Source organism: Phascolarctos cinereus, unplaced genomic scaffold (assembly GCF_003287225.1).
Source record: "Phascolarctos cinereus isolate Bilbo 61053 unplaced genomic scaffold, phaCin_HiC Scaffold_2;HRSCAF=192, whole genome shotgun sequence".
Lineage (NCBI taxonomy): Eukaryota > Metazoa > Chordata > Mammalia > Diprotodontia > Phascolarctidae > Phascolarctos > Phascolarctos cinereus.
In genome coordinates, this window is record NW_027555625.1 from 197,072,361 (window position 1) to 197,094,080 (window position 21,720).

Consider the following 21,720-nt stretch of genomic DNA (forward strand, 5'->3'; position numbering starts at 1 on the left):
AAATGCCAAAATCCCTCATACTTACTTCTGACCCATACCGACAGATGGACCTTTACAATGGCCAGGGCTAGGGCCCAGACAAAAAATACTGAGCCGTGGTCTCAGGCCCTAGGGAAAGAGTTTGGGTAAGAGAGCTCAGGATGTTTGGGAGAAAAGACAACTTTTCATGAATAGTTTGTACTAGACATGTACAATTTTCTTTTAAGTATTCCCCATCCTTCCCTGGTCACATTTCCATTCCTGCTTTTTAAGGGACCAGCCTCAGTTAGGAACTCAGCTCTAGACAGACCCATACCATCACTATCATCATTCCAGTTATGACTGACTATTGGAACCTATGCAAGAGGCAAATAATTAGTGCACCTTGTTTATTCACATCTGTTTCATTAATACAGCATCTCCTCTAGCAAGCAAAAGGGGTATTTGGGCTGCCAGAGCTGCTGATCTTTTCCTTTCACTGAGTTACCATCCTTGACAAAGCCAGCCCACTGAAATGTGACAGGCGGCAGAGCAGCCATTTGGAAAGCGGACGTCCTATTTCAGCGATATCCAGCTCATTTCTAAATGGTGAGATTTCATTAGGATAGGGATAAGGAGTGCTGGAAGTGACTTGGATCACATGGGTGAACACGAAGGCATCTCTCAATAGCCTCCAGCTGGTGATTATATGAACCTATTGAGTTCAGAGCCTCCTATCGCATGAATATAGATTAGAAGAACAAGGAAAGGAATAATCAGAGAGTGATCTAAACTGGCTTGCAAGGCCCTGTGAAGCAATCTTTACCTCCAATTCTGATTTCCTACTATGTTTTCTTAGGATGTATTAAAGACAAGTTTGAACTGGAATGTGATACAGAATATTGTTTTCTATGAATTTAACTGCCTCTAGTCTCAAAACAAGACACAGAGTGGATGCATGTCTATTCACATATAAGCCATCATGATTCAAGGGGATCTCGTTTCCATTTTAAACTGAATCCTTTAATAATAAAAAGTAAAATATTATCCATGTCATGCACAAGGTTTACTAATTCCCTAAGGAACTCCATTAAGGCTTCAACACTCCAGTGCTCTGTAACCCACCAATGAGGCTATTCCTTCCAACAATGAAGATCATAATTCATCCATGTTTGTCTATCCTTCACTGATTTTGTCTATATCCTTCCATAAGTTTGCAATAGAAAGTCCACTCAATATACTATAGGGGCCTACCTTACTTTCATCTGACATCAATCAGTCAACAAGCATTTATTAAGCACCTACTCTGTACCAAGAACTGTGCCAGGTGCTAGAGATACAAAGAGAAATATGCAGTATTTTCAGCACTTAAGAAGTTTACCTTCTAAGGGAATACAAGTATACACATGAAAGATACATAATAATTATAAATCAGTACAAAGTAGTTAAATACAAGATACTCAGAGAGGGATGGAAGTAGCAATTCATGAGTTTGGAGCACAATAAGGAAAGGATTCATGTAGAAGTTAGTGCTTCTACTGCCTCCTAAAAAAAATAGAGGGATTCTATAAAGTGGACTGTGGGGGAAGAGGAAACACATTCCATATGTGGAGGACAGCTGGTGCAAAGGATACCAGTAGAAAGTACCTAGGTCAGGGATGGGGAACCTGCAACCTCAAGGCCACATGTGTCCCTCCAAGTCCTCAAGTGTGGCTCTTTGACTCAAAGGACCTACAGGTCCAAGTGTGGCCTCGAGGCCACAGGTTGTCTACCCCGACCTAAGGTTTCTATCAGTTATTTCTTCTATCATATGTTCTCTGAGTTCTCAGATATGATCTGTTACTTTGATTCTTTTCTGTAATTTCTTATTTGTTACATTTTTCAGCACACCAACACCTACCTTAAACCACTTCATTTCACTCCATTTTAATTCTCTTTAAATCTTGGAGCTATTCAGGAACACCAATGAAATATTGTTCTTAAAACAGGGCCTTTTGATAGCTGTTTTGAGCTATGAAGGATCGATCTCCAAAGACTACCAAGGGAAGAAATACAATTTGGCAAGAAATCAGTATGTATTTGGATCCTCTATGCATTTCTCCTTCTCTAAGTCAATGAAAAGAAAACATTTTATTATGAGCATTTTAATAATTTCAGTAACCATCAATCACTGAGGAATTTATTATTCACCTATTATTTGTCCTCTGCTACATGATCAAAATAAGGATTGAGGCAAGAGAAAAAAGCATTTTTTTTCAGTTCCTACTAAGTGCCAGGCACTGTGCTAAGCATTTTACAAATATTATCTCATTTGATCCTCACAACGATGCTGAGAGATAGTTTCTATTTTATAGTTGAAGAAGTTAAGACAGACAGAAATAAAGGTACTTGCCCTAGGTCGCATAGCTAGAAAGTGTCTGAGGCCAGATTTTAACTAAGGTCTTCGTGACTCCAAGCCCAGCTTTCTGTCTAATGCATAACCTCTAAAAAGAGAACATTCTGGATGGGGTGGGTGGAGTCAAGTTGGTAGAGGAGAGGCAGCAACTGACTGACCTCTCTCAACATTCTCATTCAAAGAACATTAAAATAATGTGTCAAGTTTAATTCTGGAGAAGCAGAGCCAGTAATGTTTTGGGGTAAGTCATGTTTTCCACTCCAAAAAATTAGGATGTCAGGAGAGGGCTGCAACACTGGGGTGGGGGCTGGCCTGGAGCACACCAGGTGGTAGCACCAACAGCACATTGTGGAAGCAGCTACATCAGTGGCAACAGCAGCTTTGGGAACTCTCAGCCCAGAGATTGTAAAGGGTCTGGACAAATGATCAGAGATTACAGCAGACCCTCAGCTGGCACTGGGTGAAGGACTGTGATGCATTGCCCATATGAAGTTCTGGGTCACAGTTCCAGGGCAAAGAAAAGCACTTACAAGTCACAAGTGAGTAGCCCTGGTCACAATCACAGAGCCAAGAGGGACCAGGTGATTTTGCTGTGTAAAGCTCAGAGCACAGAACAGGAGAACATACCTCTCCCTCAATCACACTACCCTGGAAGTACTGAAAACTTACACATCCCTAAAACAGGCTCTGAAGGCTAAAACACAAAAAGCCTGATGTTTTGGAAGAGTCCTTTCATCCTTAGGAACAAAACTCTGCTTTAACATAAAGTTGAAATCAAGAAATAGGGTGGAAAAATGAGAACACAACAACAAAACAATATCTGACCATAAAAATCTCCTACTGTAACAGGGAATTTCAAGGCACAAACTTAGAAGAAGACAACAACATGAATGTAGTTATAAGCAAAACCTCAAAGAAAAATGCATATTGAACATAAGCCAAGAGGAATTCTTAGAAGAGCTAAAGAAAGAGATAAGAATGGTAGAGGGAAATTGGGAAAAGAAATAATTCTGTTTTAAGAAAATTACATAAAAAGATATAACAACTTGATAAAAGAGGCATACACACACACACACACACATACAAAACACTGAAGAAAATAGTGCCTTAACAAAGAGAACTGGCCAAATAATAGAAGGGACACAAAATTCACTGAAGAAAATAAGTCCTTATAAAACAGAATTGGTCAAATAAAAAAAGCTCACTGAAGAAAATAATTTCTTAAAAAACAGAATGGGACAAGTGGAGCTAATGACTCCATGAGACAGCAAAAAAAAAAAAGCTAAAAGAAAGGGAAAAATAGAAGAAAATTTGAAGTATATAATTGAAAAAAAGGCAACTGACCTGGAAAATAGATAGAGGAGAGATAATTAAGAATTATTAGACCTGAAAGCCTGACTTTTTTTTTTATGAAAAGGAACCTACACATTGTATTTCAAGAAATTGTAAAGGGAAATGGCCTCAGTATCTTAAAAACAGAGGGTAAAATAGAAATTAAAAGAATCCACCAATTATCACATGAAAGAGATCCAAAATGACAACTCCTGGGAATATTGTAGCCAAATATCAGAGTTTCCAGTTCAAACGTGTGTGTGTGTGTGTGTGTGTGTGTGTGTGTGTGTGCATTTCAAGCAACCAAAAAGAAACCATTCAGATACCATGGAGCCACAATCAGGATCACAAAAGATTTCTCAGGTTCTACACTGAAGGAGCAGAAGGATTGGGGTTTGATATTATGGAGGAGCCAAAGGAGCTGGGATTTCAACCAAGAATCACACATCCAGCAAAGCTGAGCATAATGCTTCAAGGGAAAAAAATGGATATTTCAAGAAAAAGAGGATTTTTGAGCATTCCTGATGAAAAGACCAGAGCTGCATAGACATTTTGACATTCAAACACAAGACACAAGAGAAACATAAAAAGTAAACATGAAAGAGAAATCATAAGGGACAAAAAGTTTAAAATAGTTGCATTTCTATATGGGAAGATGATACAAGTAAACCCTCAGAACTTTATAGTTCTTTGGGTAGTTAGAAGGAGTCTACATAGAAGACATGAGTGTGAGTCTATTATGTTAACATGATTTCAAAACAAAATGAAGACTTAAGAAAATGGGATTCATTGGGAGAAGGAAGAAGGTAGAAGAAAAATGGGGGAAACTGTGTTACGTAAAAGAGGCACAGAAGGAAGAGCTTTTGCAGTAGAGAAAAAGATGGGAGAGTGGAAGAAAAAAGTGTTTGAGCTACACTGTCATTGAACTTGATTCAAAAAGGGAAGAGTATATATACAAACTCATTTTGGTGCAGAAATCTGTTTTACCAGGCAAGGAAGTAGGAGGGGAAGGGAATTAAAGAAAAGGGGGAGGTACATAATAGGGAAGGCAGATAAGAGAAGACAATGGTCAGAAGCAAAAGAGACTCTTGAGGAGGGACAGAGGAGAAAGATAGATAAATAAAGAGAGAGAAAGAGAGAGAGAGATAACCAGGGGGAAATTAGGATTGAAGGACAATAAACAATTAGTAATCATAACTGTGAATGGCAATGGGATGAACTCACCCATAAAATGGAAGCAGATAGAAGAAAGTACTAGAAACAAAGAATCCAACAATATGTTCTTTACAAGAAACAAACTTGAAAAAGAAAGGCTTACACAAAGTTAAAATAAGGTTCTAAATTGGGGCAGCTAGGTAGAGCACCAGCCCTGGAGTCAGGAGGACCTGGGTTCAAATACAGCCCCAAACACTTGACACTTACTAGCTGTGTGATCCTGGGTGAGTCACTTAACCCCACTGCCTAGCCAAATATAAATAAATAAATGAAGTTCTATAGTTGAATTTATTATGCTTTACCTGAGGGAAAAAAAGCAGAGATAGTAATTATGATATCAGACAAAGCTAAAGCAAAAAATAGATCTGATTAAAAGTGATAATCAGGGAAATTACATTTGACTAAAAGGTATGATAGTAAATGAAGTTAGTTCAACACTAAACATATATGTTACAAATGACATAGCATCAAAATTCTTAAAGAAAATGTTAGAGTTACAGGAGGAAATAAAGAGTAAAATTTTACTGGTGGGAGACCTCAATTCTCCCTTCTAAGAACCAGATTAATCTAACAATAAAATAAGAAAGAAGTTAAGGAGCTGAATAGAATTTTAGAAAAGTTACATGTGATAGACCTTTGGATAAAACTGAATGGGAATAGAAAAGAGTATACCTTGTTTTTAGCTCTACATGGAGCTTTCAAAAAAGTTGACCATGTATTAGAGCATAAAAACCTCACAAACAAATACAGAAAAGCAAAATTATTAAATGAATCTTCTTTAGACCATAATGAAATAAAATTACATTTAAAGCACGATGGAAGCATAGATTAAAAGTTAATTAGAAAAGAAATAATTTGGGAGCAGAGTCAAAATGGCAGAGAAAAGGCAACAACTTGCCTAAGCTCTCCACCAAAACCCTAAGAACACATTTAAATAATGTCATAAAAACTTCCTGGAGTGGCAAAAACTCATAAAAAAATGGGGTGAAAAAATTTTCCAGTCAAAGACAAGTTAGAAGGCTGGCAGGAAACATCCATTACAACTGGTTGAGAGTAGAGCACAATGCAGTGCAGGCTATGCCAACATAAACCTGGTCCCAGAAAACCAGGAATAGGCCTTGGGAGCCACTGAATCAATAGCAGCAGCAACAGTGGCTGTTTCTGGAGTTCTCAGCCTGCAGACAATAAAGGGATTGAACAACTGATCAGAAGTAGATTGCATACTATTTGCTATTTTTTTCTTCTGTTGTGTTTTGTTTCCTCATTCTGGCGGTTCCTCCTATTGGTTCTAATTCTTACTTACAACATCACTAATGTGAAAATATGTTTAATAGGAATGTATATGTATAGCCTGTATCAAATTGAGTGACATCTTAGAGAAGAAAGTGGGGAGGGAGGGGGAGAAAAATTTTAAATTCAAAAGCTTATGGAAGTGATTGCTGATGAATCAAAATAAATTAATAAAAAATATTATAACAAAAAATACTTTAAAAAAAAGTAGATTGCAAGGGTCTCTGCTGGCACTAAGAGCAGGACTCCATTGTTTGCCATACTCAGATCTGGGTCACAGTCCTGGGTGACAGTCCCAGGGCAAGGAGGAGCACAAGCAGACCAGAGCTTGTGGCTGCAGTAGAACAGGGACCCTCATTACAATTCCAGGGCAGAAAAGAATGCTTGTGGTCACTCACAGACCAGAACACAGGCAAGGAGAGTAGTAAAGACACCTCTCCTTAGATCATACCACCTTGAAAAACTGAAAACTTACAGGTCCTTTGAAGTATTTCTGAAAACAGCTGCACAAAACCCCTGAAGCTTGAACACTGCACCCTCCACCCTGGAAGTTGAGATCTACTTTAACAAACTCTTAAAAATCAAGACTGGAAAAATAAGCAAACAACAGGGGGAAAATTGACTATAGAAAGTTATTCTGGTGACAAAGAAGATCAAAATATACACTCAGAAGAAGACAAAAATAGTCAAAGCTCCTCCATCCAAAGCCTCCAAGAAAATGTGAATTGATCTCAGGCCATGAAAGAGCTCAAAGAAGATTTTTGAAAATCAAGTAAGAGAAGTAGAGGGGAAAAAATGGGAAGAGAAATGAGAGTGATGTAAGAAAATCATGAAAAATGAGCCAACAACTTGATAAAAGAGATACCAAAAAATACTGAAGAAAATAAGACCTTAAAACATACTAGACCAAATGGTAAAAGAGGTACAAAAAGCCAATGAGGAAAAAATGTATTGAAAAGTAGAACTGGCCAAATGGAAAAAGAGGCACAAAAATTCACTGAAAAAAATAATTCCTTAAAAATTAGAATTGAGCAAATGGAAGTCAATGACTTTATGAGAAATCAAGAAACAACAAATGAAAAAGTATAGAAAAATGTGAAATATCTCATTGGAAAAAAAAAAACAACTGATCTGAAAAATAGATCCAGGAGAGATAATTTAAAAATTGTTGAACTACCTGAAAGCCATGATAAAAAAGAGCCTAAAAATCATCTTTCAATAAATGAGCAAGGAAAACTTCATGATATTCTAAAACCAGAGGGTAAAATATAAATTGAAAGAATACACTGATCAGCTCCTAAAAGAGATCTTAAAATGCAAACTCTTAGAAATATTATAGCCAAATTCCAGAGTTCCCAGGGTAATGAGAAAATATAGCAAGCAGTCAGAAAGAAACAATTCAAGTATCATGGCCCACAGTCAGGACAACACAAAATTTCGCAGCTTCTACATAAAGGATCTGATGGCTTGGAATGTGATATTCCAGAGGGCAAAGGATCTAGGATTACAACCAGGAATTACCAACCCAGCAAAACTGCTTATAATCATTGGGGGGGGGAGAAATGGACGTTCAATGAAATGGAGTACTTTAAAGCATTCTTGATGAAAAGACCAGACCTGAATAGGAAATTTGACTTTCAGATTTAATGCTCAAGAGAAGCATAAAAACATAAACAGGAAAAGGAAATCATAAGGGACTTAATAAGTTTAAATAGTTTATTTTGCTGCATGGGAAGATGATACTTGTACTCATAAGAACTTTCTCATTAGAGCATTTAGGAGTATATATAGACAGAGGGCACATGTTGAGTTGAATATAAAAAGACGATATGTGAAAGAATAAAATTAAGGGTTGAGAAAGAAGAATGCAGTGGGAGAAAGGGAAAGGAGAGGTAGAATGGGGTAAATTATCTTATATAAAAGAGACAAGCAAAAGCTTTTAAAGTGGAGGGGAAGATGAGGGATTTAGGAGGGGAGTGAGTGAACCTTACCCTCATCAGAATTGGATCAAAGAGGGAATAACATACACACTCAAGTATCTATAGAAATCTATCTTACTCTATGGGAAAGTAGGAGGGGAAGGGGATAAGAGAAGAGGGAGGGAGGGGTAATAGAAAGGAGGGCAGAATAGGGGAGGAGGTAGTCAGAAGCAAAACACTTTTGAGGAGGAACAGGGCAAAAAGGAACAGAAAATAGAATAAACAGGTGGGGGCGGGGGAATAGGATGAAGGGAAATACAGTCAGTAATTGTAATTATAGAAAAAAATTAAAGCAAGTTTTTCTGATAAAGACCTCATTTCTCAAATGAGAACTGAGTCAGCTTTATAAAAATAAGATCCATTCCCCAACTGATAAATGATCAAAAAGATACAGTTTTCAAATGAAGTAATCAAACCTATCTATATCCATAAGAAAAATGCTTTAAATCATTACTGATTGGAGAAATGTAAACTAAAACAATTATGATGTATTACCTCATACCTATTAGATTGGCTAATAGGACAGAAAAGAAAAATGACTTGGGCAGCAGTGGATAGAGTAGTGTCCCTGGAATCAGGAGGATCTGAGTTCAAATCTGGCCTCAGACACTTGATACTTACAGGCTGTGTGACCATGGGCAAGTCACATCAGCCCAATGCCTAGCCCCCCTCCCAAAAACAAAGACTAATATTGTAGTGGATATGGGAAAGATGAGATATTAATGCACCACTGGTGGAGTTGTGAACTGAATCAACCATGCTTTAAAGCAATTTGGAACTATGCCTAAAGGGCTATAAAATCATGCATACCCTTTGACCTAGCAATACCACTACTAGGTCTGTATCCAAAAAATGATAAAAAAAAAAAAAGGAAAAGGAACTATATGTAGAAAAAAAATTATAACAGCTCTTTTTTGGTGGCAAAAATTAGAAATTGAGGGTATGCCCTTCAATTGGGGAATGGCTGAATAAATTGTGCTATGTGGTTTTGATGGAATACTATTGTGCCATAAGAAATGATGAGCAGGATGCTTTCAGAAAAACCTGGAAAGATTTACATAAGCTGATGCAAAGTGAAGTGTATTATGTACAATATTGTAAGATAATTAGCTGTGAATGACTGAGCTATTCTCAGCAATACTGTGATCCAAGACAACTCTTAAGGACTTATAATGAAAAATGCTATCCATCCTCAGATAAAGAACTGATGGTGTCTGAACAGAGATTGAAACATTTTTTACTTTGTTTATTTCTCTTGAGGGTTTTTTTTGTTCTGTCTTCTTTTACAACATGAGTAATACAGAAAAATGTTTTGCATGTCTACACATGTATGATCTATATCTAATTGTTTGCTTTCTTTATGAGGGGGTTGGAGAAGGAGGAAGAGAGAGAATTTGGAATTCAGAGTTTTTTAAAAATTGTGTTTACATGTAATTGGGGAAAATAAAATATTAAATAATTTTTCAAAGAACCATTTAAAAAGAAGAAAAAGAAATGAAATAATTTAATCCTAAAGATAAGTGGGTCAAAGTACAAATCATAGAAACAATCACTAATTTAATTAAAGATAATGACAACAGTGAGACAACACACCAAAATTTTTGGGATGCAGCCAAAACAGTACTTAGGAGAAAATTTATATCCCTAATTGCTTACATCAATAAAAAGAGAAAGAGCAGATCAATACATTGGTCATTCAATTAAAAAAATCTACAAAAAAAATATTAAAAATCTCCAAATTAGACACAAAAATAGAAATCCTGAAAATCAAAGGAGAAATTAATAAAATTGAAAGTTAAAAAAAACCCATTAAACCAACAAATAAAATTAAGAGCTGATTTTAAAAATAAAATAGATAAAGTATTTGGTTAATTTGATTTTTTTTAAAAAAAGGAGAAAACCAAATGACAAGTTTCAGAAGTGAAAAGGGTGAATTAGCCACCAATAAATTAAATTACAACTATTATTAGGAGCTATTTTGCACAGTTATATGTCAGCAAATATGACAATCTAAGTAAAAATGGATAAATATTTATGAAAGTATAAATTGCCCAGATCAACAGAAGAGTAAGTGGAATACTTTAAAAAACAAACAAACAAACAAACCCTGTCTTAGAAAAAAAAATTGAACAAGCTATCAGCAAGCTCCGTTAGGGGGAAAAAAAACTTTCCAGGATTACATGGAAATAACATTACATTATTTACATTACATTACAAATTACATTAAATATTTAAAGAACAATTAATTCCAATAATATACAAAATATTTGAAAAATTGATAAAGAAGGATTCTTACCAAATTCCTTCTATGACACAAATATGATTTTGATACCTAACCCAGGAAAAGCAAAAGCAGAGAAAGAAAGCTATAAACTAATTTCCCTAATGCATATTGATGCAAAAAATAAAAAGTAACAAGGAGATTACAGCAATATATAACAAATATCATACGCTGTGATCAGGTAACATTTATAGCAGAAATACAAGACTGGTGAAATATTAGAAAAAAATTGACTATTTCAGTTTAAAAAATCATATGATAACTTGAATACATGCAGAACAAGCTTTTGCTAATATATAACTCTTATTCTTATTAAAATACTAGGAAGCATAAGAATAAATGGAGCTTTCCTTAAAACCATAAGTAGTATCTATCTAAACCAATCAGCAAGCATTACGTGTAATGGGAATAAACTAGAAGCCTTCCCAATAAGTTTAGGGGTGAAGCAAGAATATGCATTATTGCCACTTTTATATGATATTGTCCTAGAAATGTTAATTATATCAATAAGACAAGAAAGAAGAAATTGAAGAAATAGAAATAGGCAATGTAAAAACAAAGCTATCCTTCTTTGTAGGTGAAATGAAGGCATATTTAGAGAACCCTAGAGCACCAACTAAAAAACTAGTGAAACAACTGACAACTTTAACAAAGTAGCAGGATGTAAATCAACCCACATAAATTATTCTCATTTTTATATGTTATCAACAAACTCATGACAGAAAAGATAGAGAAATTCCATTTAAAACATCTGTAAGCAATGTAAAATACTTAGGAGTCTACCTGCCAAGAAAAATCCAGGAATTATATGAACATAATTACAAAACACTTTTCATACAAATAAAGAGAGACTTAAACAACTGGAGAAATATCAATTGCTCATGGGTAGGCTAAACCAATATAACAAAAATGACAATTCTCTCTAAATTAACTTATTTATTCATTGCCATATCAATCAAACCACCAAAGAATTATTTCATAAAACTAGAAAAAGTAATAACAAGATGCATTTGGAAGAACAAAAGGTCAAGAATATAAAGGGAATCAAAAAAAAAAAAAAGAAATTGAAGGAAGGTAGCCTAGTAGTACCACATCTCAAACTATATTACAAAGTGTTAATTATGAAAACAATCAGGTATTGGCTAAGAAAGAGTAGTGGATCAGTGGAATAAATTAGGTACACAATAGTAGTAAATGGCTATAGTAATCTAGTGTTTGATAAACCCAAAGATCCAAGCTTTTGGGACAAAAACTCAATACTTGACTAAAACTGTTGGGAAAACTGAAAGCAGTTTAGTAGAAACCAGGTATAAATCAATATCTCTTATCATATACCAAGATAAGGTCAAAATAGGTACATAGTTTATACAGAAAGGGAAATATCATAAGAAAATTAAGGAAGCCAGGAAATTTTTTTTTCCTGTCAGGTCTTTGAATAAAGAAATAATTTTTGACCAAATAAGAGATAAAAAGGATCTTGGGAAGTAAAATGTGTAATTTTGATTACATTAAATTTAAAAATGTTTTTTTTGTTTTGTTTTGTTTTTTACAAACAAAGCAATGCAGCCAAGATTAAAAGGAAAGCAGGAAATTGAGAGTGGGGTGGGTGTTGGAATTTTACAGATTTTCTCTTACATAGACCTCATTTCTCAAATATATAGGGAATTGAGTTCAACTGATGAAAATAGAAGTCATTCTCCAGTTGATGAATGGTCAAAAGATATGAACAAGCAGTTTTCAAAAAAAAGAAAGCTATCCATAGGCATATGAAAAAAAAAATGCTCTAAATCACTGTTGATTAGAGAAATGCAAATGAAACCATTTCTGAGGTATCACCTCATATCTATCATATTGGGTAACTTGACTGAATTTTGAATCACTAGGTACAGAGTTCAAATTCCAATTCTGCTACTTAGTAGCTGTGTGTCCTCTTCGGCAAATCACCTGATCTCTGGGCCTCAGTTTCTTTATCTGTAAATTGGACCAAATCGTTTTTTAGGTATCTTCCAACCTAAATTGCTTAACTTATGACAACTACACACACATGCCCATATACAAATGCAGAAGAAAAAATAAATTCCGATAGACTAATTAAGTTGAATCTTTCTCCATGTACTAAGTAATTAACAATTAGGTAGGAGAGAGAGGTAAACTTTGCCTCAATTTGTTAATGGGGATATTCATCACAAAATATCAGATATAAACATCTGAGCAGTCTAATACCCTTCTTTTACAGAACTCGAGAGAGATAAAGTGACTTGTTCAAAGGCACAAAGTATCCCAGATTGACCTGTACTCAGGTGTCTTAAATCCAAATTCAGGGCAGGGTTAGCCAGAGTTTAAAGAACTGTTAGTTTCCCTCTTCCTGTCCTCCTTAACTCCTTTGGATTATGTGTAATGATCTGTCTGCATCTAAAGAAGAAGGATTGTAGCTCATGCTCACAAGGAACTTACCTAGTTGTAATCAATTGATATTAAAGCAAAGGATACAGTAACGACATGTACCAGCCTTTGATATAGCCCCCTGAGCCTATTTTGTCCAAATCTGGGACATGCCATAGCACACATGAGGTCTAACCAGGAGCTGTTCAGCTCTTTCAGGACCATAGGCTGACCTACATGCTTCCTGGAAGCTGCAGCGTCGACTGTTTTATACTCAAGAGAAAAAGAGCCTCAGCTTTTTACAAAAGCACCAATCTAGGCTAAACGGACCCCAGGCACCTTTGAATACACCCATCATGAGTAAGTTAAATAAAAATATACACAGGGGATAGTAAAATTCCTTTGGTGCTCAGTGGCTACATGATTCATTAGCCACTCTGTTTCTGGTTACATGTACCCCCTCCTCCTGTTGGGTAAAAGCCTTACCCTGATTAACCTAAGTTGAAAAATCTATATCTATATCTTTGTCTATCTATACGCACACACACACACACACACACACACACACACACACACACAGAGACACACACACAGTGAGAGATATCTATATAGTGCAATATCTATATACCTATATATAGATATCTTGCTATATAGATATATTTCCTGATCTTGCTTTTTTACACAAGATACATTCTATAAGATATATTAAATAGGTATAAATACCTATACACACATATGTGTGTATATGGGTGTATGCATATATATACATACCTGTGTATATAATATATATTATATATACGTGTGTGTGTGTGTGTGTGTGTGTGTATAATTTCCCCATTGATGTCCATTATAAAATGAGATATAGTTGATAGGGGAAGGGAGACAGGATAAGGAAGGAGAGAAGTGAATTTTTCTTTTTAACTTAAATTTTTCTATTTTTATTTTCAGCTCCATATTCTCATCTTCCCTCCATTCCGTCTTCCACATACAAGAAATACAATACCCATTAGGCATATAAAGTCATTCAAATATTTCCACATCAGATATATTGTGGAAAAAAAAGCAAGAAAAATTAAGAAAAAAAGCTTCAATTAGCATTCAAAATCTACCAGTTCTTTCTCTGGAGTTGGATAGCATTTTTTTTTTATCATGAGTCCTTTGGAACTGTCATGGATTATTGTATAGATTAGAGTAGTTCAGTCTTTCACAATTGATTATTATTACAATATTGATGTTACTGTGTACAATGTTCTGCTCACTTCGCTTTGCATCAGTTCATATAAAACTTGCTAGGTTTTTCTGAAATCATCCACTTCACCATTACTTTAAAGCTCAATAGCATTCCATCATAATCATAAGTCACAAATTGTTCAGCCATTCCCCAATTAATGGACATTCAGTTACCAATTCTTTGCCACCACACAAAAAAAAGAGTTGATATAAATATATAGTACATAAGGGTCTTTTTCATTTCACTTTGAAATCTTTGGTGTACGAAGTGACCATTTAACAGAGAAAAATCACACTCAAGTAGAAGTCTCAACACAGCATAGTGTAAAAAGTTCTAAATTTGAACTCAGGAGACTTGACTCTGTGTCATAGTATTGCCATTACCTTGAGCAAGTCACATACTCTTATTGGTTATTGGTTTTCTCTTTTGTAACAAGAAGGGTTTGAGCCAGATGATTATTTTTTTAAACTATAACTGTTGTTATTTATTACTAAGTTTAAACACCATAAAGAAAATTTCCCTACATAAATTATAAAATGCAAAAATAATAGGACTGCATATGAAACTAAGAATTCTACCTAAATCACTTGCTTTAAGTATGTAAGTTTAAATGTTCATTTCAAAATAGTTCTGCTTGTTGTGTTAGTAGTTGAACTCCTCTTATGTGAATTTACACAAAATATTACAATGTTCCTTTAAGACATCATTTTACTATTATTACATGATTATTACATTATTACTATATTACTATATCACTATATGTGTGTGTGTGTGTGTGTGTGTGTGTGTGTGTGTATATATATATATATATATATATATATATATATATATATATATATATATATCTTTGTGACCAATGGTAGTCATCTCTAGGGTGGGGGGAGAAGAAAAAAAATTCCATGATAATTTTGTTGTTTATTTGAAAGGAATTGCAAGTTATGCATAGTAGATTTGCAGTTTTATCTACAATTATCTTTTTTATTGTACTATGTTATAGAAATGCTTGTTTTTATTACATAAATTTAAAAAAAAGTTTAAATGGGTACCAAGTTATCCTTACTAACATAAAAAATATATAGCACCTGGGGACACATGACCAAAACTCATCAGATATGTAGATCCCCCCAGAGAAGGACACCCCAAGTTTAAGGTGTGTTAATTCCACAACTACTCCAAAGCCACAGTTCACGAGGCCCAAAAAATTTATTTAATAGTCAAAGGACACTATAAATTCAAAAGAAAAACATTTATTGAAATAGCATAGTAAGAAAAATGATAATAAAATTTCTTTTTAAAAATTCCAGCTTTTGGTATATTTAGGAAATACTTAACAAAATAAATAAAAATAGAATAAAACATAGATAAGGTTCTGTGTTTTTTCTAAGTCGATATGAAGACCAGGGATCCTTATGTACAATTTAGTGGCCTCTGTTTCTACTTGAGTTTGACACCATGGCCTACATTATGTCTTGACATCATCCATTAAGTATTAGTCACCCAACACCTGCCCAAAATCTAGGGTGTAGGGTTTCCCATTTTCTCAACTCCAAACTCTTTGCTGTGCTGCATAGACAAATGAGCAGGACAAAGGCACAGAGACAAAGCTACACCCATGGGGCAAGGGGATTTTCTCTGCTAAACACTTAGCCATATTTCTTCTTTTCATATTTATAGAGAGCAAGAAAAAGGTGTGTGTGTGTGTGTGTGTGTTTGTGTGTGTGTGTGTGTGTGTGTGTGTGTGTGTGTGTGTGTGTGTGTGTTGGAGGGGTTTGGGTTCACCTTTACAGGTACATTCCCTCTCTTTTCAAGCACTAAGGTAGAATACAAAGAACATTGGATTTAAAGTCAAAGGAGTTGGTTCTGCTGAAAGTAATGTGATGCAGTCAAGAAAGTGCTAGATTTTTGACAGGGGGATTTGGATTGATATCCTGGCTCTCTTACCATGTATGGACTTGGGAAAGTAACATGACCTTTCTGACATGCACAGATCATGGACCAGCCCTGTTGGCACAGACAAGAGCACTCTTTATCACTCCTGCTCCTGAACCACACTTTATGTACCCCTGTATTCTCTGGATATCACTTTCATCATCTGTAAAATGAAGTGGCTGAATGAAATGACCTCTAACATCCCTTCAAGTTCTAACATTGCCACAACCCTTTTAAATATCACATGTTTAAACTGGACAATTATCATATGTAAATCGTTTTCATCTCGAGTACTTCCTTCTGATAGAATTTCTCACACTTTGCTAATTCATTGGCTCTGTCTAAAAGATCTGGTCTTTCAGGATATGACACTCTTTCAAGGTTAGTCACCAGTTTCCCTTTCAAGCACATAGACTCACAAAGTACAAGATAATGGAAATAGAAAAGATTTGCATGTGGGCCAATAAAAGTAATACTTCATGGCCACCAGAAAGTCAGCCTCATCTCAGAGACCTGTATATTTTTAGTGACTTACAATAATAGAAATATTTGCATCATTTTCCTCTTAGGGACTATGGTATGATTAGGGCAGGAATATAAAATAACTTGAAAAGAAAGGAAGGATAGTGCTGAATCTTGCCAGGGTCTACACACCAGGCCAAAGGGAAGGTTTCTAATGCCTGATCTATTATTATTAGCATCATCAATATGTCCTCACTTTCTTTCAAAGCAACATGATAGTGAATATATATATATATATATATGTGTGTGTGTGTGTGTGTGTGTGTATGCATATACACATATGTGTATATACCTATATATGTTATATATATATATATATATATATATATATATATATATATCTCTATCTCATAAATATAAATTCAGAATTAAAAGAGTCAACATTATAAGTGGTACAATAGTATAGGTAGCAGTGTGGAAAATGACACTGAATTCAAGCAGAGGACTTGAGATTCAAATCCTTATCTTCCTGTTTGCTACCTGTGCAACCTTGTTTGTTGTTTCTCTGCACTGGGACTTTGTTTCTTCACCAGTACAATGAGAGGATTAGACTGAACATTTTCTAAGATTCTTTCCAGCCCTAGGTCCTATGACCACTTTCAAAGTAATGGAATAAAAATGAATTTCCTAAGCATACATATAGTACTGGAATTGACAATCGCATTAAAAACTGAAATTAACTCTTTGCAATAAGGAAATGTGACCCGTGTGTTGCACAGCCTTTAAAATCAGCCTGTGGCTTAATCTTTGTTTTGAGATGCCTACCTGACCCTTTTTATATTTTGTTGTTTAGTCATTTCAGTTGTGTCTTACTCTTAGTACCTCCATTTGGGATTTTCTTGGTTAAAATACTGCAGTGGTCTGCCATGTCCTTCTTCAGCTCATTTTATAGATGAGAAAAGTGACTCAAACAGGGTTAAGTGACTTGCCCAGGGTCACATAGCTAGTAAGTAGATGAAGCTAGATTTGAATTCATGAAGAAGAATTCACAAGGAGGACCAACTCCAGGTCCAGCACTCTATCCTCTGTGCCAAACAGCTGCCTTATCCTTTTATATGCCTATCTGTATGTTTTGTTGTTTCTTCAATTTTTTATCTTATTCTATGATGTATTGGTATTAGTTTCTCACTATTCATCTTGTATGGGGTTTTTATTCCCAATCCATTTATTTTTATTTTTTGTTTTTAGTGTGTATTTTGTAGATTCTTTAGACTGATATCTGACTGTCATTAAAAAGATAATTACCATATACCATTTCTGTATGATGTGTGAATATCCATGCAGGACACATGTTTATGTCAAACCTACTACAAATAGTAGCCAATGTCACAGTGTCATTCATATATTTAAAAGGTGCTTTCTTTACAACAGATTTCTGAGCTATTAAGGAGAAAAATAAACATGATTATCCTTATTTAACAGACAATGAAACTGAGTTTCAGATATAAGATGTCTCGTCCAAGGTCACATGGCTCAACAGAGGTTGAAATGGCAGTACATATCAAGTTAACTGATTGCAGGTTCGATGCTTTTTCCATTGTACTATGCTGCCCCTGGAGACTGAATTCTCATGCTTCTATAATACTATTTACATACATAGTTCTTCCTTAACTAGCTGTCACAAAAAGTTATTTTTGATACCTTAGGAACCAATTCCTCTGGATAAGGGTCAAAAAAACACATATTTTTTTCCAAGTTATTTTTCATATTGATGATAGTTCTGATGTGGGAGTGAGAACTAATGTAGTAGTTACAACATGGGTGAGATCCAACATATCCGTGACGTGCAATGACACCAAACACAGTCATAAATTCAGTTCACCACATTTGTCTCTACTCCATATGCTCCATAGTAAAATGACTGGGCAGAGAAATCATGTTATTTTATATTCCTGAAAGATTTTTGCACAGTATTGGTACTCAACAAATATTGCTCAGTACAGTCTATAAGCAGCAGCTTAGTTGTGTAGTTAGAAAAGAAGTTTTCCACCAGAGGGGAAAGAACACCACCCTGGAAGCAAGGAACAATTGGTTTTAGCAATAGTCCTTCTATTAACTAGATGTGTTACCTTGAACAAGTTACTTAACCTCTCCGGATTATTATTAACTCATTTGTAAAATCAGGTAAATGACTTCTAAGATCCCTGCTAGCTCTAATAGTCTAAATCTACTATTTATTATGGTGAAATTAATCACTTTAAATCAGTGAAATATATGACATAATAGAGTCATATTTCTTATATGTTATAAGTCTACTTTTCTTCTTTAATATTTAATTGTTTTCTTATTAACAAAGATAGTTGGGTATTAATGGTCATGTTTTAGTGTCCTCTGCAAATTATTTATGGTGAAGGCTGGCATTTATTTCCCTTACTTGGGTATCATTGGGATCTGTTCAGTAAAAAATGTGAGTGGTACATTTAAATCCCTTTTATAGGTTATATATAAGAGAAGTAGGTTGTCATAATGGAAAGAAAAGTGGACAAGAAGTCGAGACCTACCTTCTATTCCACTTCTACCATTAACTAGGCATGGGATCATTTGAAAGTCATTTCTTCTCTTAGGATTTCCATTTTTCTCCTCTATAAAGTTAAAAAAGGGACAGAACCAAGATGGTGGAGTAAAGGCAGGGATGCGCTTGAGCTCTCCCCCAAACTCCTCCAAATACCTTTACATAATGATTCTAAACACATTCTGGAGCAGCAGAACCCACAAAAAGACAGAGTGAAACAATTTTCCAGCCCAAGACAACTTGGAAAGTCAGTAGGAAAGGTCTATTGTACCAGGGTGAGAGAGGAACACTGTCTAGCACAGGCCAAGTCAGTGCAGACTAGGCCTCAGAAAATGAGGAGCAGGCCTTACGGCTACTGAATTAGTGGCACCAATGGCAGTTTCCAGACCTCTTAGTGTATAGACACCAAAGACAACTTAGCAGGTCAGCAGGAAAGGTCTATCATACCTGGGTGAGATTGGAGCACAGACCAGCACAGGCCCCACCAACACAGCCCTAGCAAACCAGGAACAAGCCTGGGGAACCATTGAATCAGCAGCAGCAGTGGCTGCTCCTGGAGCTCTCAACCCGCAGATGGTAAGGTGTCAAAAAACTGGTCAGAAGGAGATCACAGGGGTCTCTTTGCTAGCACTGAGATAACATTGTTGCTTTGTCCAACCAGATCTGAGCTGCAGTCCTGGGTGGCAGTCCCAGGGCAAGAAAAAGGACATCAGAGCTTGCTGCCACAGTGGGGACCTTCTCACTGTTCCAGGGCAGAAAAGGGTACTTGTGGTCACTCACAGACCAGAACACAGGTGAGGAGAGTAGTAAAGACACCTCTGTTTAGATCATACCACCTTGAAAGAATTGAAAACTTACAGGTTCCTGGAAGTATCTCTGAAAAAGATCTGCACAAAACCCCTAAAGCTTGGGACAGTGTACCTTCCACCCTGGAAGCACATCCCTACTTCAATAAACACTTAAAAGTCAAGTAATAGGCTGGGAAAATGAGCAAACAATAGAAAAAAAAATCTGACCGTAGGACAAAGAAGATCAAAACACACACAGAATAAGACAACAAAGTCAAAGCTCCAATATCCAAAGCCTCTATGAAAAATGTAAACTGATTTCAGACCATGGAAGGGCTCAAAAAAGGATTTTGAAAATCAAATAAGAGAGGTGGAGGAAAAACTGTGAAAGGAAATGGGAGTGATGCAAGAAAATCATGAAAAATATGTCAACTGCTTGGTAAAGGAGATACAAAAAAATACTGAAGAAAATAACAACTTAAAAAAACAGACTAGCCCAAATGGTAAAAGAGGTACAGAAAGCCCATGAGGAGAAGAATGCTCTGAATAGTAGAACTGGCCAAATGGAAAAAGTGATACAAAAATTCACTGAAGAGAAAAACTCTTAAAAAGTAGAATTGGCCAAATGGAAAAGGAGGTACAAAAGCTCCCTGAAGAAAATAATTCCTTAAAAATTAGAAGTGAACAAATGGAAGCTAATGACTTTATGAGAAATCAAGAAACAATAAAACAAACACAAGAGTATAAAGTTAGGAAGGTTTAAATAGCACTTAGTACTTGTATGGCTTTTGGGAAGTCACTTATCCTCTCTGGTCCTCAGTTTCTTCAGTTGTAAAAATGAGACGGTTAGACTATATGACCTTTAAGGCACATAGCTCTAAATCTGTTATCCTATGACGCTTTACAACTCAAAAATTATAAGCTGGAACATAAAGTTATCACTAAAAGAGATATATAGTTCTAGCATGACAATGTGGACATACTGGTTGTCAAATGTATACTTTGAGTGGTGTTCAGCCTGTTCTTGGTATTATGCCTCCCCAACAACTCATTAAGATACGGAGATGACCATTGCTTCTGAAGGGTTATCCAAGCACACCAAACTCTGGCACATCCTACAAACATGGAAAAATTTTGACTAGGGACATGTGGCAAGGGACTGTATAATACTTTGCTGAGGATGAATCAACCATTGTTTATCACCTGAGTGCTAATTTTTTACCATATTGGAAAGTTTTAATGACCACCTCCTAAGTCATAGATGAATAGGATTTGCTCCATTGGAGAGAATGCCTGAAAAAAAAATCACAGATCTTTGGAGTGTTGAGTCAATCAACACTGGCCAATTAATCATTAAATATTTATTAAGCATTTACTGCATTCTAGGCACTGTATTGAATGCTGGGGATACAAGTACAAAGGATGAAACAATCTCTACTCAAAAATGTACTTACAGCTTCGTTATCCCATTTTCCCTATCTTTATTCCAACCTGGGAACACCCTGTAGTGGACTGAGGGTACCATTTTTTTTTTTAGAGCTGCCTCAGTTTCATTTCTCTAGGGCAAGAGAGGGCATTAATGGGAAAGCATTGTGCTTTATATGATTAGTCATGGAATTTCTTTTATAAGTTAATGTGCATTTGTGTCCTCAAATAGAATTTAAGACAAAGCAATGTTAGTCTTCTTAATGACCAAAAAAAAGTGTTCAAACCACAGCACTCCCCAACCCCCCAACCCTATGACAAACTATGCTAATAGTATGACCAAATCAATGGAATGGTAACTCCATCCGTGTGGCAGCTCGAGGGAGATGGTGGTTATAACCAATATCCTATTCTATTAATTCATGATTTTGCATGTATGGATCATTTAAGCACCCATATGTGAAGTGTGTTTCCTTTGTAG